This window comes from Apteryx mantelli, chromosome 27 (genome assembly GCF_036417845.1).
Source record: "Apteryx mantelli isolate bAptMan1 chromosome 27, bAptMan1.hap1, whole genome shotgun sequence".
Taxonomy (NCBI): Eukaryota; Metazoa; Chordata; class Aves; order Apterygiformes; family Apterygidae; genus Apteryx; species Apteryx mantelli.
In genome coordinates, this window is record NC_090004.1 from 628,736 (window position 1) to 646,151 (window position 17,416).

Genomic DNA, 17,416 nt, shown 5'->3' on the forward strand with positions numbered 1-17,416 from the left:
GGCCCTGCAGGCAGGACCATTTTTTCCCCACACTTCTTACAGGGCATTTCCAAAGTTATTCCTGTCCCTAGGAGTAATTGCTCACTGAAGTTTTCCAATGCAACATCTACAACATGTGTAGGCTCTAACAGTCCTGAACACTTTGTACAGGGATAACAAGAGCATCAGACACAGGCTATGAGCCCAACTCACTTTATTTGGTAATTAGAGAGCTGTTCTTCCTGGGCTGTCCTCAGGAGAGCGAGTGGATGTGAGCACTGCCACCCAGGAGAGCCAGGATACTGGAAGCAAAGCTGTTCTGTTTCCAAGTCTAGGAGGTGTTGAAGCCATGTTTTATTAAAACTGCATCCCCAAAGGAACACACAGATCCTGCATTAACCTCTCCTCCTATTCAGAGATTTCTGAATTTGCCAAGCCACCCAGGTTCCATTTCAAAAACTCTCCCTCCTTTGCCCTCCTTGGCAGTCCTCAGAAGAGTAGTCCTCAGCTGTGCTGGGAGGTCATACAGTCTTGCCCTGTCACCAGCCATGCGCAAAGCAGCTGAGCTATCTGGGTATTGGTCAACCGCTTCTTAGAATCAGCAGCTTGATTGCATGCACATTATCATGCAGGCAACTATCTCCTGCTGCCAGTCTGCAGCTCAAGAGTCAACAGCCATCATAGAGCAATTCACAGAGATCAGTCCTTGCCTCAACCCTTTCTGGATTCAGAGGGTATGTATCTGTGTACCCAAACATACATCTCTAATGGAATGGGGAAGAGAGCACCATGAAGGCCTGCAGTTGGAATACCCTGTTCCCATAGCCAGAACAGCTTATTTAGCCCACAGCTGGCCCTTGGGGCTGGGGGAGGAGAGGGGAGCCTTCGGAAAGAGGGCTGGCAGGGTCTTTGCAAGCTGCATTTGGTTCAGAGCCCATAGATTGAGCATCCCTGTATTAGAGGATGAAAGTTGGGTCCTTTACTCACCCTAGGTAAATATTACGAGCTCAGCATTCCTATGAATGTCAGAACATTGAGACCAGCCAGCCAGCGAGAACTACAGCATGGTTCAAAGACCGGTTAATTCAAAGAGGACCTCCTTGGCTGCAGGGCCTGACCTGTCCAACTCTGAGCACTGTCATCAGATTGTGTTTTGCCTGAAATAGAAGAAACTTTCTAGATTTAGCATATGCATTCATCATAATTAGATATGGATATAATATACATACATCTCTCATATATAGCATATATATCATATCATACATATTGTATATCATGGAGTACCCACAGTGTCTTTGCAACTCTCCACTCTGCCTGCTGTGATGCAAGGATGAAGATCCATGCCTTCTGCCTCCCAGGAAAAGCCCTGAAGAAAGAGGAAAAACAGAGCACAGGCCCTCACAGTCATCCACACTACTATACTGATGGTTCACTCCTGGGCTGTGCTCTGGACCATTCCAACAGTGTGCTCTTAACAGAGCTAAGCTGCAAGCAGTGTGTGCGATGCAGTTTCTGCCACTTGTCTTGGGGGCTGGGGATCAGTTTCCTGCTCACTCTCAGCTGTACAGCTATGGCCTTTGTAGTCACATCCTTAAAGCTCCCCTCTACAGCCACTCTCCTGCATTATAATCCTGTACAATACTGAGCATGGTCATACAAAATCACATGCAGGTAACACCTAAATAGCACAAAGATGATGAGGGCAATTTGCACATTTAAAATCAATGAACCCTCAAATATTTTAATTTAACTGAGATGCCCCAGGACTTCTAAACCCATTTGAGGGTCGCAGGGTGCAGAGGAGGTAACTCCTGTTTGTGCAGCGGTGCAAGGGGTCAGGGAATACCCTTCCCCCCTCCCCAAGTGAGAGAACGGCAGCAAAAAGGCAGTCACTGCTGCAAGGAGCAGGCCACCAGCAGGGTCCTGGCAGAGGCACCTGGGACACAAGAATTACAAGTTTTCACAGAATTTTGGCCTAACGACTGTCTCTCTTGAACACACTGCAAATTTTGGAGTAGGAGGGAGCAAGGAGGAAGAACTTAAATGTGGGAGGCAATTATGTTAGCTGTGCCAGACAGATAATAAGACAGATGATCACAGCAGACAATACTCAGGTAGGAAAACTGTCAAGATGCAGATGGTTTCGCAAAGAGGAAAAGCGGAGTTCAGTGAAGTTCAAAAACCAGGAAGCATGCTTTGATTTTTAATCAGGACCAGCAGACCATGCATGTGAACACATACAGACAAGCGCTGAAAGCCTCCACTCTGCTCATGCATTTATTCTGGTGTGACCATTTGGAAGTTACCAATGAACTGACTTCTGTTTACCCATGAAAGTTACAAAGAGCTTTGTAAACTGGGTGCAAGAAAGAACAAAGAACCTGTTTGGGCTGTAGCTATTTAGAAACGACGTAAAGGATAACTATAGGACTGGACCCAAGTAGGTCCATAGCAGGATAAGTACTTCATACAGTCATTAAATTATGTGCATCTCCAATAGTCCGTGGGCTCTTCAATTTGAAGAGTGAAAAGAAAGGGCTCATACCCTGTTCAGCTCCTTTTTGATGGATAAAGATAGAAAGGTAATTCCTCAATAATCCCAACCTCTTTCCTTCTGCCAGGGCCCACTGCCCAGCACCACTTATACCTGAGATATCAAAGAACAAGAAGGAAATACCACAACCCAGGTCAAATACTAATCCTTCTCCCCACTGCTTCCCTTGTCTCTCAAAAGACATTGCATAAGGCCAATTGCGCATCATGATTCATGGTTGCAACCTCTAATTTATGATAACTTGTAAGAATGAGGTGGTGACTTTGCCTGTGAACTAAATAGTGTTTTACAGCAAGCAACATTCAACAATGCGCAGGTGCATGGAGTATGTTCTGCCACTGCTCGTCACTCTTCATGGAGGCTGCGCAGAGGAGGAAGAAATACTTTGAGAAATGTTTAGTGAGTGCTCGCAGTCTCCATGGAGACAACTGAGGGGCTCTGCACAGCCAACTCCAGACCATTCAGCTCTTCACATCAGTTCACATCAGTTCAGCAAAGGTGGGGCTGGACACCCAGCCTATGTCTCTTATTCAAGCAGCGCCCACTCCAGCAGCTTGGCAATGTCTGCCTTCTTCCTGGGAGACTGACCATGGCCCTTACCAGTTGGCATACTGGTCAGCATAGGAACCTTCTAGGCCAGCCCTTCTAACCCATTAGGTCCTCAACATGTCAAATTAATGCATGCAACAAGGCTTTTAAAATCTCCTTTCCACAGTTTGAGGCTCCCCACTAATCATTCCCCATTTCTACACCTCTCCCTAATTCAGGTACTTCCAAAATGTTATTGCCCACAACTGGGTTGCTCAGCTTAAAAGAAACAGAAACAATTCTAGAGAAAGAAAAAGCAGAAATGTATATAAAAAAATTAAGTCACTGTCTTGTTAAATTTTCCACTGACAAATTCCCTTATTGCTAAGCTTGAAAATGAAAAAGAGTAGCACACTAGAGGTGATAGAAATCACAGAAATGAACCCTCCTTATATGGAAACTGCAACAGGTTTGTGTTACAGGATTCACCTTTACCATAGCAGCATTGACTCTTCCCCAGTACATCATGTTTACTTATGTACCCATTAATTTCACTCTTGACTATTTGCCCTAAATGTCAGTGGTCTGTAGTTGCCCAGATCTCTCTTAAAGGCTTTAAAAATTGGCATTTGCTACCTTCCAGGCATCACATCTATGGCAGTCTTAAATGAGAGCGCATGCTACAGTTAGCTGTTCCCCTCTTCTATTCTTGAGTTCTTCTGGGACTAGTGGGTGAGTACCAGCTGGTCCTGACAACACCCCAGGGCTCTTCTATTTGTTTCAGAGCTTTTTACACAGTTGCTTCCACTTGAGGCAGGTGCTCTGACAAGTCTCAACAAAGAAGGATTCCTGAAAACATTCCCAGTTCCTTTCACAGTGAACACAAAAATTTCATTTAGGTGGCCTCATCTTCTCCAGTTGCTGACAGAGACTGGTAGCCTGCTTGTTCAAGGTACATTTGTAGGTTTAAGTTAGCTTTCATGACTTTCAGCAGTTGCTCCTTAAACTCTTTTCATTTGTATTACCCTGTTTTTCCCATTCCACCTTGTTTCATCTTTACTACCTTCTTCATTTGGACACTTTCAATACCCTCCCTTTTTGCTCTTCAGCCATGCTAACTCCCTTGCCTCTTTTCAATTTTTGGAGTTGGTATACACCTACTGAATCCTTCCCAAATGGTGCAGACTTGCAGAGTACACTAACTGTGAAGACTCTATTCTGTCAGCTGACCCTTTTTGCCTTTTCTTCAACAGCTTCCCCATTTTTATATCATTTCTTTACTGACTTTAAACACAGCTGTGGTAGATTCCTTAGCTTTTGCTGCTCTTACAAGGATATCAAATCAAGTATATTAATCACTGCTACAGACTGGCTTTCCAGCTGGAGAGTTTTGAATTGGATCTTGCACACTGCTCAGGACCAAAGGCTACATCTCCCCTCATGAGCTAATGAGCTGCTCCATGAATTCATTGGGAACATCTAAAACTTCAGTTCTGTGTCATATACAGTCCTTACATGACCCAAGATTTGCTACTGCTGTAGGCTCCCTGTCCTTTTCCCTTCAGCACATCACAGTCTGTGTTGGCACTGCGGCTAGCAGTTGTAATTTTAGACCCAGACTTACACTCTTCCCAGTGAGACATGAAATTGCAGTCTATAGAAATTGTGTTATTCACTGAGGTTTGTTAACTTGCTTGTCAGAACAGAGGTGGTCAGCCTGCTTTATTCTAAGCTAACATCTCTCTGCTCCATCCCTTGGGCAGCCTGCTTCTGTATTACTTGCATACTTTGTATTGTGGCACCACAGCACCCCACAGATTATCTTTCTTCCAGCAAGTTCCTGGGTTAGCAGCAGTGGAGTATGGGGGCACCCTTGGCCCATGTTGGGTAAGACTGACAAGGGCTGGGGAGGCCAAAGGAAGATGAGAATATTGTTACTTCTTTTCCCCAAGCAGAAAGGAAGGCTAATGCTGTAAGTGTGGGTGACTGCTAGGTGGGAGTTGCAGGCCAACATTTCTTGAATGTTTTTTTCTTTTTTCCACTGGGGAAGAGGAAGAAAAAAATCCAAACCTCTGTAGGCAGACATCACATCATCTTTTGCTTATAGCCAAACAGGGTACAAACTGGACTTTAAGGTTTGTGTTTCTTTTCAAGCCTTCCCCTTCCTGTTTGCTGGCTTATCTGCCACTCTGGGAAGAGGTATTGTGCAGTCATTTCTCACATTTACCATCTGATGACCTACATGACCACAAGTTTGAGTGCACCATGACCCAAGTAATCCTCTCCAGGATCTCTTTCTACCAACCAATTTTCTGCTCTGTATGCACAGATGGGCATTGTTTCTGTTGAAAAACAACGACATCCACCAGGATCCTCAGCAGAAGCAATGGTAGCTCACGCAGCTCTTCCTTTGTGAAAGCTGCAGGGAAGACATATGTGGTAGGATTTCTTCTCAAATCCTGTTTGCTAGGATAGACCACTTGACATTTTCATCTCTGTGGCTTTGTCTCTACTACCAAAAATTTTTCGCGCAAGGTGAAATCTTATAGGAAGTGAGGCACAGTACCGCTTTCACATTAGAAAGCAGGTCAAGTCAAAGCCTGGAAAGTAGACAGTGGCCCAGTTTTCCACTCACCACATCAGCGAGCATGCCATAAGCTGCCAGTAGCTTGCCTTTGCATTTTTAAGTATTTATTTAGGAAATGTACAAAGAGGCCTCCTAAATTCTAGGCATGAAAGATCCCCTTGTTCAGGAAAGGCAGGTCAGAAGCTCATGTACTTCATTCACCCTCTCCCTGCTCCATCCTGTGGACCCCATCTCCTGGATTTTAGGTCATCCATTAGCTCTGTAATGTAATTCAGTGACTTCAGATGCATATGGTCTCTCAGACACAAGTAGAGAGAATTTCCAACAGTTTTAATTAAAATCTAACATGTTTTATAGCTTGTGGAGGTCATGATCTAAGCATTTTTTTTTGCAATAAGATTCTGAAGAAACTCAACTTACTTGGCTTAGGAAGCAGGCTAGAAGAAATTTCACCATAAGGCAAAAAAGGAGCTGCATAGGGAGAAAGTACAAGATATAGGGAAAAATACTAGAAATGAAAGAGTGGAAGCTGAAAATAGTGGAGTCCAAAGTGGAAACAAAGAGTGAATTTTTGAAGTACTATAAGCGATTATAGGGCACACATTTAAACTAGCATAGCTCCTTCCGACATCGCACTCCAGTTATGTCACAAATCATTAGACTGTCAATGGGATATCAATCATTGCCACCTGTACAGGAGTTCAACTGCTACATTCCATTTTCCCTGAGCCTTCCCAGTTCAGGGATGACTGTGCCAGTTTCATGGTCTGCAGTGCCACTTACTGGCCACCGAGGACTTGGCAAGAGCACAGCCTTGCTCCGCACCAGTGATGCACTGATTTGCACCTGCCCCAACACCAACACTACAAGGGGAGGAGAAGCTGAATTTGCACCAGCTCCCCCCATAACTTGATGAAGCCACAAAATCCGACTGCAAGCTCCGTTGTAGTGATCCTAAAGAGAGATTGCTCTCTAAGTCCAACTTCCACAACAATCCAAAAAAACAGATAAATTAATAAATAAATAAATCACCAACCTATGCGCAGCAGTGTTCACAAACCCCAGTGAACCAGGCTGCCTGTACCTTCACTCATGCATGATCAAGCAAGTGTTAAAAGCAACACAGGCCAGGTGAAAAGCATTAGGAACAAATTTAAACTGAAGGATTTCCCAATACCATGGCAAAGCCCCTTCTAGATGAAGGGCAGGCCCAGAAACACATAATCTCAGAAATTACTATTAGTCTACTAGTTGGACAGAATTGTTTCCAGGGATATGTACATCAAAAGCAGGTCACAGAACTCCACCAATGCCCTGTTTCTCTCTGTGGTGTGTCAAAAATCCAAGCAAAACAGGCTGTGTTCTGTCTAGGTGTGAACTTTATGGTAGTAAGGTTTCCATACTGTTTTTTTAAAGTTTTACCAGCAAGAGGCCAGTGTATTGTCAAAGCTTTCAACATTCCTTCTGAACAGAAAATTCAAATACTTGCCTCTATGCCTTTTCTCAGACTCCAGTTAAAATTTAAAGGGAACAATTTGACCTTCATAATATCAATGAGGATGTCTGGAAAGGGAGAAAAGAGATCAAATAACCCATGTTTCTTTAAGCACATCTTTTATGCATCTACCCTCACTCATGTGTGTTTCAGGTAGACAACTGTGTAACAGTCAAAACTTGAAAAAAAGCGTATTTCAATTTGAAAGCTAGTACACAGAAATAAAAGGTCCTATAAGAGTTGGAAGAAACAGGAGTCCTAATCTATCTTTTTTTTTTTTTTTTTAAATGAGAGCTACACAGCATTACGAGTTTTGTCTAAAACTGATAAAACTGGATTGCTAGAATAGGAAAAAAAATTACTAAGGTTGCATCAAGTATATCTTCCCTATAAGAAGTCTAGCAAATTCTCCCTCCTATATGATTGGTCATAACACTTTCAGAGACATTTGCACACTAGGAACAGAAAGTTCTTAAGAAAGATATAGTCATACCTCAAGGACCACTAAACATCCCATGCCATTTTCCAGATCAAGAGTATTTTTGCCTCATAGCACTTCAGAGGGATGGATATTAAACCAAAGAGCATCCTGGAGTACAGAAGAGGAATTTCAACCCTGATATGCTTACACATGTTAACCTGCTGAACTGGTTAGATTTATACATATACACATGCAATAAGCTGAAGAAAAGCTGGGTGACATTTGAATTCGTATCTTCAGTTCTAACAGAGCAGTGTTACTGCTAAATTCCTCATTTATAGGGAGTTTGGTTCTCCTTATGCATCTCAGAAATCCTTACTCTTATAGTAGAACGTTTTACTTCACTATTCACTATATCATTTCATTCATCATAAAAGTGTCGCAGAAACTGAAGTAATGCAATCATCCCCCCAAGGTCTACAATGAAAGGCATTGCTTTCAAGTTAACTGTTGCTACAGTTTATAGCTTTCTGCATCAGAGCAACATTACTGTTATTCTTCAATGGAGAAAACAACAAAAGGATTTGCACATTGAACCGATCGATCTTCTCAGCCCTCTCCCTGCCCAGAATATAATTTATACATAAGGTTTATTTCCAATTCATAGGACAGCTTACAAAGAGCAGGAATTCATAAAATCAACTGCAAAGATATGTTTATTCAGGTGCAATCACAATGCAGTGGATGGCTCCTCATTAGCTAGTAGCTAATGATACTTTCAGGTCAGTTCTGGTTGAAAAGTGCTCCTGTCTCACCCTGCCATTCAGATATTAATCAGCTGTCAGAGAGCTTCAGAAGAAAGGAGCATAGAGATTGGCTGGGGAAAGCAGCATGCTTTGTTATTCACAGGATGGTAAGCCTACAAAGCTTTTAACCTAACATTTTTCAGTAATAGGAGATATGCACTGAATTTTGATTGAAGACAATTACTAATTACACCATCCTCTTCTAATGGAATGAGCTCCCTGCCAGCACACCACATCAGTGGCAAAGGTGGAAATGTGTTGAGAGCACTGTATACATTTTACCCCCCATCATTAATCCCACAGAAATGCCAAATCCAGGCATTTGTGAAGACTTTGTCTGAAGAGGTCTAGAGCTGAGTTAAACTTCAGAACTCTCAGGTTCAGGGATTTTGTTTGGTTTTTAATTTCCTTTAAATTGCTAAAAATGTTTGTTGTAGAATTAACTATAATCCTGCTTTCTTAGTTCAGCCTCCGAAAGGATCTCATGCCAACTCCTGAACTTACAGTTCTACAGTGGTTTTTTTTAGGAACCACTCATTCCTGCTGCTCAGCAACACTACTGTAACATAGCATGTGAAAAGGAATAAGTGTGGGGGAAAAAAAGAGTGTCTTTTTCAGTCTGGTAATGTCTTGCACAACTGAAATGAAAAACAAAGCCAAACTGGAACTACATGACATGCCAGAACACTTTTATAGAAGAACAGGATTTTCTTAATACATACATGCACACACTTGAATTCTCACCTCTTGAAAACACATCTCTGCTTGCATTCTAAAGGCCACCTTCCCCATTAATATCTGAAATCAATAAAATGGAATATTGCAAACACAGTGAGGTGCTGCACATTAAAGAGCACTGGGTGCATTCTGTTCTCTTCTTATTCCTCCTTTTAAATAAAAAGTAACAGGCCAGGATGAAGCCAAACCCTTGTTAATCATGTAAGTGCAAGGTATCTTACTCTGTTTTATATTGCTGAAAAATTCCTGTAGGATTCAGCGCTTCATAGGAGTAAAAACACGAGATCACAACTTCTAAATTTTTTTCATTTTTGTTTTCCAAGCATCCAGAAATAATGAATTGTGCTTCATGAGAAATTTCTTCAAGTTTGCTTAAAATGGTTTTCCCTCTGATTGGTAGCATAAGGACACTTCAAGAAAATACTCAAATAAAAACTGTAAAAAAAACTTCTGCATTTTGACATGGCACCTTAAAATAAAAGCTCCCACCCAAATAAAATAGTTACAAGTTTCTCTCCTCTTCTCTTTCACTGGGGACAAGCAACATATGAGAACACTGAGACTCTTTGAAAACAGCCACAAAGTAATGACTTCAAAAGATGTTTATTAAAAAACTGGACATTACAAGAGGACCAGTAGAAAACAAATTATACAATGCATGCGCAGTTTCCAGTACACTGTATAGAACAAGAGAGAAGACTGCAAATACATGTGCCACACCCACCTGAAATTTTGGTATGCATGTATTCCACTCCTCAGATCACATGCCACGACAGGCAGATGCTGGAGCTTTTCTAGGAGAAGACAGTTAATCCGTGGTATTTTTTACATTTACTGCAAAAGTATAGAGTGTATACAAAGTTTTAATAACAGCTAAAATGAGATTCACATTCAAGAATTTCTACATCACTTTTTTTTTTAAGTTATGGCATTAGTAGCAGTACTATTAGTACTTCCTAAAAAAATATTTTTTTTTGCTTCAAGTTCATCTGGATTTCAAGTTCTTATGCTGCATTATGCCCCATTAATAATACAATCTTGCTTTCTACACGATTCTATCTAGCAAAGCATATCTGAGACTATTTGCTGTGTTATTACCCAAGTCAGAAATCCAAGGTCTTAAACACCTGTCAAAATAAGATTTAAAGGCAAGTCCTTTGTAACCTAAATCAGAGAATCGAGATACATACTAGCTAAAGCTTCCATTAGGCTTCAGAACAAATGCTACCTAAACTTGACTGAAAACAGGAATCCCATTACTTGTCTTTAAAGCACAGCTAATAGAAAGCACCTTTTCCTTATCATAAAGCAGAGAGTGGTATTTGTCAGAAGTCTATATATAGACAGAAATAAATGAGCACTAGCAACAAGATACTTTTAGCAATAAGCCCTATACAGACACTAATTCTCAATTAGGAAAACATATACAGAAAATAAATCACTGAACAGACTGAGGAACAGACCCAGATGCAAAGTGTCCAAAGGGTTGAGAATACTTAGGAAAAGGCTAAAAATCTAATTCTCAGATTGGTGTCTTTTCCTCCCCAATGCTAAAAACACGCTCTGTTTCTTTAGCTCGTCATGGTATCAGCAGCTTTCTGATCGTTCCGAGATCTAAGAAATATTTAATGAATGTATTAGAAAAAGTCAGAACATATTAACTATTGAGGGCTTGGTTGTCCCCCCCACTTTTAAACTCACCTTCTTTGTTGCAGAACAGCTCTTAGATATGCTGTAACTAAAGACAGACATTTTTATCAACACCAAAATATTAACTGAGAACAGAGGAAACCATGGCCAAAAAGCTCACGGCACCTAAGCCTTCCTCAGACATGTCAGACTACAGGAATTTGAGACGAGTACCTGCCATTAGCATTCATATCGCAAGTCCAAGCTTTAGTGCCCATCACAGTGGCTTTCATAATCTAAAAACAGACCAGAGTTGAAATAATTAAGACTTCATACAGGAGGAAGGTATTATAACACAGTACAGGTTCTCTAATCCTACATCAAGACAAATAGGAAGCTGGCATTTACCAGATAGAAAAGCAGCAAACAAGATTTTTCTTGTAAATGTTAAAATAATGTGAATAAAACAGACTTCATAATCCAAGGAAAGTTTCTGCTGCCCTATTCATTATTGTGGTCAAGAACTTCACTGAAATGACCAGAGTTTGTAACTTAAATATGAAACTAGCTAAAAGTGTCACAAACACAAGCAGTATAAAAAAAATGCAGATAGAATTAGAAGGATTTACATTATTATCCTGCATCTCTAGAATTGTAAAGGCAAAAGTAAGTCAAGTGAAGCAAGACATTTGTTTTACATGCTATCAAGCATCCTGAATTACTGAGGTATGCTTGGAAAGATCCTGGTCAGTTCTTAAAAATATGCTAAAACTATTTCAAACTGTACAGTTGCCTATAAACTAATACAAGGGGCTTAAGATTGAATCTGGAAGCTAGAAAGCAGGCAAAGGTCAGGTGAGTTATTGCTTCACCTCATTAAAAAATGTGACATCCTGCCAGAGTTAGTTTAAGCTATTTTAGACTTCAGTCTCTGATTACCAATTTGTATAAGGCTTGGTCCAGGATAAATGAATAAATAGCTATGTTTATTGGCTTTAATGTTTAGGCTTTTTTTCTGTTTTATTTATTTTTTCCTACTGTATTTTGGAAAATTCTTTTAAGCACACACAATACAAAAAACTCAACTACTATGGAACAGATTATTTTTTCAAACTGCCTATTAAGGAGACAGGAACTGTTCAGTCAAAAATGAATCAACCTAAATATTCTGAAGATAAAATGGAATGCAATAGTCACTTCAACATGTCTATATAGGCATTTCATAAAGTCCTACTGCTGTGACATTAACTGGCATTTACTTACTCTTCTTTTTAGACAAATCTACTAGAACAGGCAAGGTTTTAAAAAACGAAATGAATCTGATGTACTCACATGAATGACAAACACCCAGGCTGCAAGTTTTCTTGTTGCCTACAGAAGTCCAAGTGATAACACCTGCCAACAAGGCACAGCAGGAGGCAAAGCATCACCAAACTCCACTGGGAGCACCTTCTAAGCATAATGGCCCAAAGAAGTGAAGGCACAAAAAGACCACCAATTTTGGAGAAATTATGAGTTTCTAGATTCCTCAAGAGCTATCTGACAGCTGTGATCGCAACATGCTATTTCCCTAAAAAAGGAATGAAACCAAAGAAATCTTCCTTTCTTGGACCCTAAGGAGATAAGAGTTTGCTGAGACATATTGCAAAGCTAGTCTGATGAGCCAGCCCAGGCTCAAGAGAGATCAAGGGATCTAGAAGAAAAACCATTCCCTCAAATGGTTTCAGCCAAGCAAATTAATTGTCCCATAAAGAAGCAATAGCTGATGAGCATCTGTCACAGAAGCATCAGTCTCATTCCTTCATCACTTACTGTCCTCCAAGTAACAGAGCAAAGCCATGATCCAAAATAAGTGAGCAATATCCTTGTCTGACTCTCAAAACACAGAGCAGTGACATTTCCTTTTGAAAGGCAACAAAATGCCTGGCAGTGAAAAAAAAATAAAGTGAAAACAAACAAAAAGAACAAAAAAGGAAGTCGTATCTCCTTTAAGCAGTACATGTATCAAAGAAAGTTTTTAAAGTGGTCTGCAAAGCTTACATAACATGTATCAGGTAGACAGAAGTCTGAATATCTGATATCCTTAGAGACACAGAGCATGTCTACACCCATACCTGTGGTTAGGCATTAGATCCTACTGCTTGACAATGGATAGTTCTTTTTGTTAACTTCTCAAGATATGCTGGGACTCATGCTCACAGCTCCTCTTCCATCATGACTGGCTCATGAGTACACAGGACTGAGCACAGGTAGCGCCAGCTCAAGCCCTCATCCATGTAAAGTCCTAACAGAGAGAAAACACTGGAAGGGCTGAGGAAGAAGAGTGCGACTGCAGGAATGGATATGTGAACAAAAGATTTAAAGAGCTCTTTTGATAAGTAGCTTCCCAGTATTTAAATGACGGTCAACGTGTATATGCATACTACATGCAACTTAAGGCAGGAACACCCACTAGCAATTACCTTCAGTCTCACTTCATACCTACAGATAGTCTGTAGGTATAAAGCTCACTTAAAGCAAGCTGAACTCTACATCTAACCTAACTCTATGGGTCATAAGAAGTGTAATTTGCATCAAACAGCTGATTATCATACCTAGGACCAGACAGACAGTATGAGCTGAAGTTTAGGACTGGTGAATAAGCTTGTCCCCAAAGGGGAAAGAAGAGCAAGACTGAACCGTAATTTCTGAAGCAGTTAGCTTCAAGTGAGCTAACAGAACAAAATCCCAGAGCCAATAAAGGCTTGATATACTCCCTTCTGCTATCTCTTGCACAATTCTGGCAGATGGAAATTATTCTGAGGCTGGAACTCAGGAGCAAGCTGCAGTCTGACACTAACAAATTCCACAGATGGACCTGCGGCTCCCTTTTGGTCATGAGGGAAAGGTGCCAAGAAATCACAGGGTCACATCTTTAATGTGTGCATAACTGTACCATCAAATAACTAATTTAATCATAGACATTAAACCCATTAGCAAGACAGCACTCCAGAGCGAAAAAGACTTCAACAGAAGTCTTTAGAGTCACTGAAGCAACATCCAAGACATGCAGTGACACCTCAAACATTCTTTAGCACAGCCATACCTCAGGCGTTAACTGAGGCTCAGTAAGTGATATCAGGAGATTCTGCCAGTATCCATGGAGAAAAACCCACCGAAGGTAGTAAGAGGGCTGACAAGCTTTTACTTATTGCAAACATAAGTTGGGTACAAGGCCGGAAGGCTAAGTTCTGAGAAGCCATCATGAGAAGAGGAAAAGGCCACAGTCCAAAAGAGGAAGCACAGATAAACAAGCAAGAACTCCACAGCAAAACATATCAAGAGGAAAAAAGCACAACTTAAGACAAGAGCAGGAAATTCCCTCTCACCAGGCTCTTCAGAGGAACCGGAAAGGAACCACATATACTGGGCCTTAACATGCTTGTGAACAAAGCAGGAGAAGCAGCAGGTATAGGTGACTATCAATACTGCAAATGTAAAAAATAACCCTTCTGTCTCATATGATAAAGCATATGGTAGATGTTCCCGGGAACCATTTAAGCTCAGAAGAGAACCACTATAAGCACTAGACATATCCCTAGTAGTAAAGGAACTTGTAAGATGAAAATACATGTAAATTAAAGCCTGGAAAGGGAATAAAGGAATAAGGAGATACTACTGAGGTTTTATCTTCTAGAATGTGAATCTTTGCTGGGAAAAGCCACTTAATTGTGGAATTCCAGAAAACATGGAAAATGGTTTTAAGTATCTCCACAGATGCGGAACCAGGAATTCCATTTATGTATACAGTCAGCCCTCTAATTTGGGGGGGGGAATAAAAAAACCAAAACACCCTGCAGATGCGGGGACACAGACAAGGTTTTATGTTGAGCCACCTCACATCCTCAGGTTTCTGAGATCAAGCACAATATGAATATGATCATATTGCTTTCAAGGCCAGATCTAAGCAGGAAACAGCTTAGATACTTTTGTGAATGACCTGACATAATATAGCCTTATTAGACCCGAAACACATGACAATGCAGTGCAGCTAGCCACAGTTTAGTAGGACCTTAACAGCTCCATGCAGGCTCCCTCAGGTAACCCTTCTTCACCTCCTTATCACATTCCATAATAACAGCATTATTCAAGACATTCCTTCTCACAACTGTCTAGATATTATGGTTTGATAAATTTGTGTATTTTTTTCTACACTCTGGAATTTTGTACTGTTTGATTTAGAACTTACTAATACTTCCACATCCAGAATACTAGCAAAATATCAGAATAAAAAAAACAAGCTGGGAAAGCAAAACTTTTACCACTGCAAGGGGTTCTAAGGCCAATAAAGAAAAGTAACACCAGTATCTTATCAATCTTCATCTTCCAAGGGTCTGCCCCTCTCTATCCATAAGATGCAATACTACGCAGTTCTTAGTGAGAGGATCAATGAACAAAACAAATACCAGAATTACTCTTTTCTATCTTCCTTCTTCTCTCAATCCAAATCATACACTAAAAATGTAGGCACTGAACTGTTTCTGGGAATATGACTGATTATCATTCTATTCTGCCTTTCTTGTCACATGGTATCACAAAAATTCATGTTATCCTTGCAAAGAAACAAGTTTCTCAGAATGCACACTGAGAAGACCCAGGTGTCCCACAGAAAGGTGTTTTCAAGCAAATGTAGTAGGCAATGATATAATTACTTCTGTTTCACTTCCACTAAAAGCTAATTAAGACTCAAGCTTCCCAAACACTTCCAGTTAAAAGTACACAAACTCAGGAGAAACCATATTCAATGTGGTGTTTTTTCTAATGTTTGCAAGGAGAATCAGTTGTAAAATATGTAGGTATGAGCCAAGCCTTCTGACAGAGTGCTGACTGCAGTGCACGATGAACCACAACCACCGTTGAAAGGGATGGAGGCTAAGTCCAGGAAACCTATAAAACACTTAGAAAGGGAAAAATATTTTTAAAAACACAACAACAAATACTGAAACAAACCAGAGATTCCTATAATCATCTATATTCATTTCTCTTCCTGTCAGGTACTTTTTAACTGGGGTTGCAAAAGGGACATTAAAGAGTCATCAGTCACTCCAGAATGCCCATCAACTAGAAGACTCAGCTGAACAGCACTACCTATTAAAGCCTTAGCTACAGCACAGTATTGGAATGCCAAAATTTCTTAAATCAGAATACAACTCAAATTTGTGTATTAAACTCTAAGAAGCATTTAAAAAAATACTTCAAATAAAAACTCTGCTTGTCCTATTCTAATTCAAAAAGCATTCGGCCAAAATTAACTTTGATGTGAGCAGCAAAGTACAGCTGCTGATTATACAGGGCAAAATTTAACCAAGTTTACACTGATACCAAGTTTACAAACATACTACACAGCACAAGAAACCATGATGCTATTGATATTTGTGTGCTACTAATCCCTTTCCCCCATTTACTGTCCTGCAAAACAGCAGCCAACAGATACATCAGTCAATGAAAGCAGTCCTGTGCAGCACAAAAGCTGATGAACACTTCCATTCTGTAAGCCTGCTTCAGTTGCCTGCCATTATCTACAGCATTTCTGCATGCTACAACTGACCGTACAGTACCCACAATTTACTTAAATATTTTACAAGTTTTCCATAAATTCAAAAACATATATAGGATACTACTTATTTGAAGCTGTGATCCAATTTTAGTATAACAGTGTACCTACTGAGACTGTAACACTAGATTGGGCATAAATGCAGTGCTAGGAATCAAATATATTCAAAAAAGCCTGCAATCATATTTCTTCAGTGGTATAAAGACAGATAACTTACCAGCCAGCTCAGTTCATATGGCATCGTGAATATCCTTCAGGGAATATGAGAGACGAGACGGGAACAGAAGCTAAAACATTATTAGTAGGTAAGAGGGACCAGGCACTTACATACTAAAGATACCAAATGAAAATACGAGGTTTAACTTGTCTGGAGCTTAATTTCTGGTTCCTGTTTAGTCAAGTACCATTTCTAAAATATCTTATTTTATTTACACAAGTAATTGACAGAATAATGATTTTATACAGCCGTAGGCTTTTGCTTTTCCTTTCATTCTACCATCACTCATCATCTTCAAGACAGTAGCAACACACCTGCACTGACTGAATTGTTAAGATGACAGGATTGAACCATATGAGTAAAATGAGCAAAGTGACTATGTTTCATCACATACTACAACTCCATTTTCATCAAGCAATTTTATCACCATAAGTAATTGCAACCATGCCCAGTCTTTTGGTATTAAACCCTGATTAAATTGTTTTCTAGCCAAAGTTTTTCAGTCTCAATTTGGAACAGAGAAGATTTACTGCTTCCTAACAAGCAAGGGCTCTATGTATCAAGAAAAGGTCTGTCTGGTCCAAATCAGTGTGGCCTTGCCAGTCCCACTCTTCCTCCTGTAGGTCCTCTTGCGTGTTTATATATCACAGTTCTCAGTGCACAGAGGGTTCATAAATTCAGGCATCACCATCTAATTTTCACCTACCAACAGACACAGTATCTGCCAATAGAGAATCAATGTGAATTAGAGAGTCCCCACATTCCTATAATACCAAGAGCAAAGCTCACAGCCTCACAGCTCAACTGTATCTACTGCCAATTCCAGCTTGGTATCCGAAAGATACACAATTTTTAATATTAAAAAGGAG

The 17,416-nt window shown here is 40.4% G+C and overlaps 1 long non-coding RNA gene across 1 annotated transcript; it reads right to left on the reverse strand.

Annotated features, from left to right (window-relative positions):
- Positions 1-9,695: 9,695 nt before the first annotated feature.
- On the reverse strand, positions 9,696-16,949 carry LOC106484732 (uncharacterized). The gene is made up of 2 exons (XR_010886461.1): positions 16,548-16,949; positions 9,696-15,673 (listed from the first exon to the last, which is right to left on the reverse strand). It is a non-coding gene; the product is annotated as an uncharacterized lncRNA (long non-coding RNA).
- Positions 16,950-17,416: the final 467 nt, after the last annotated feature.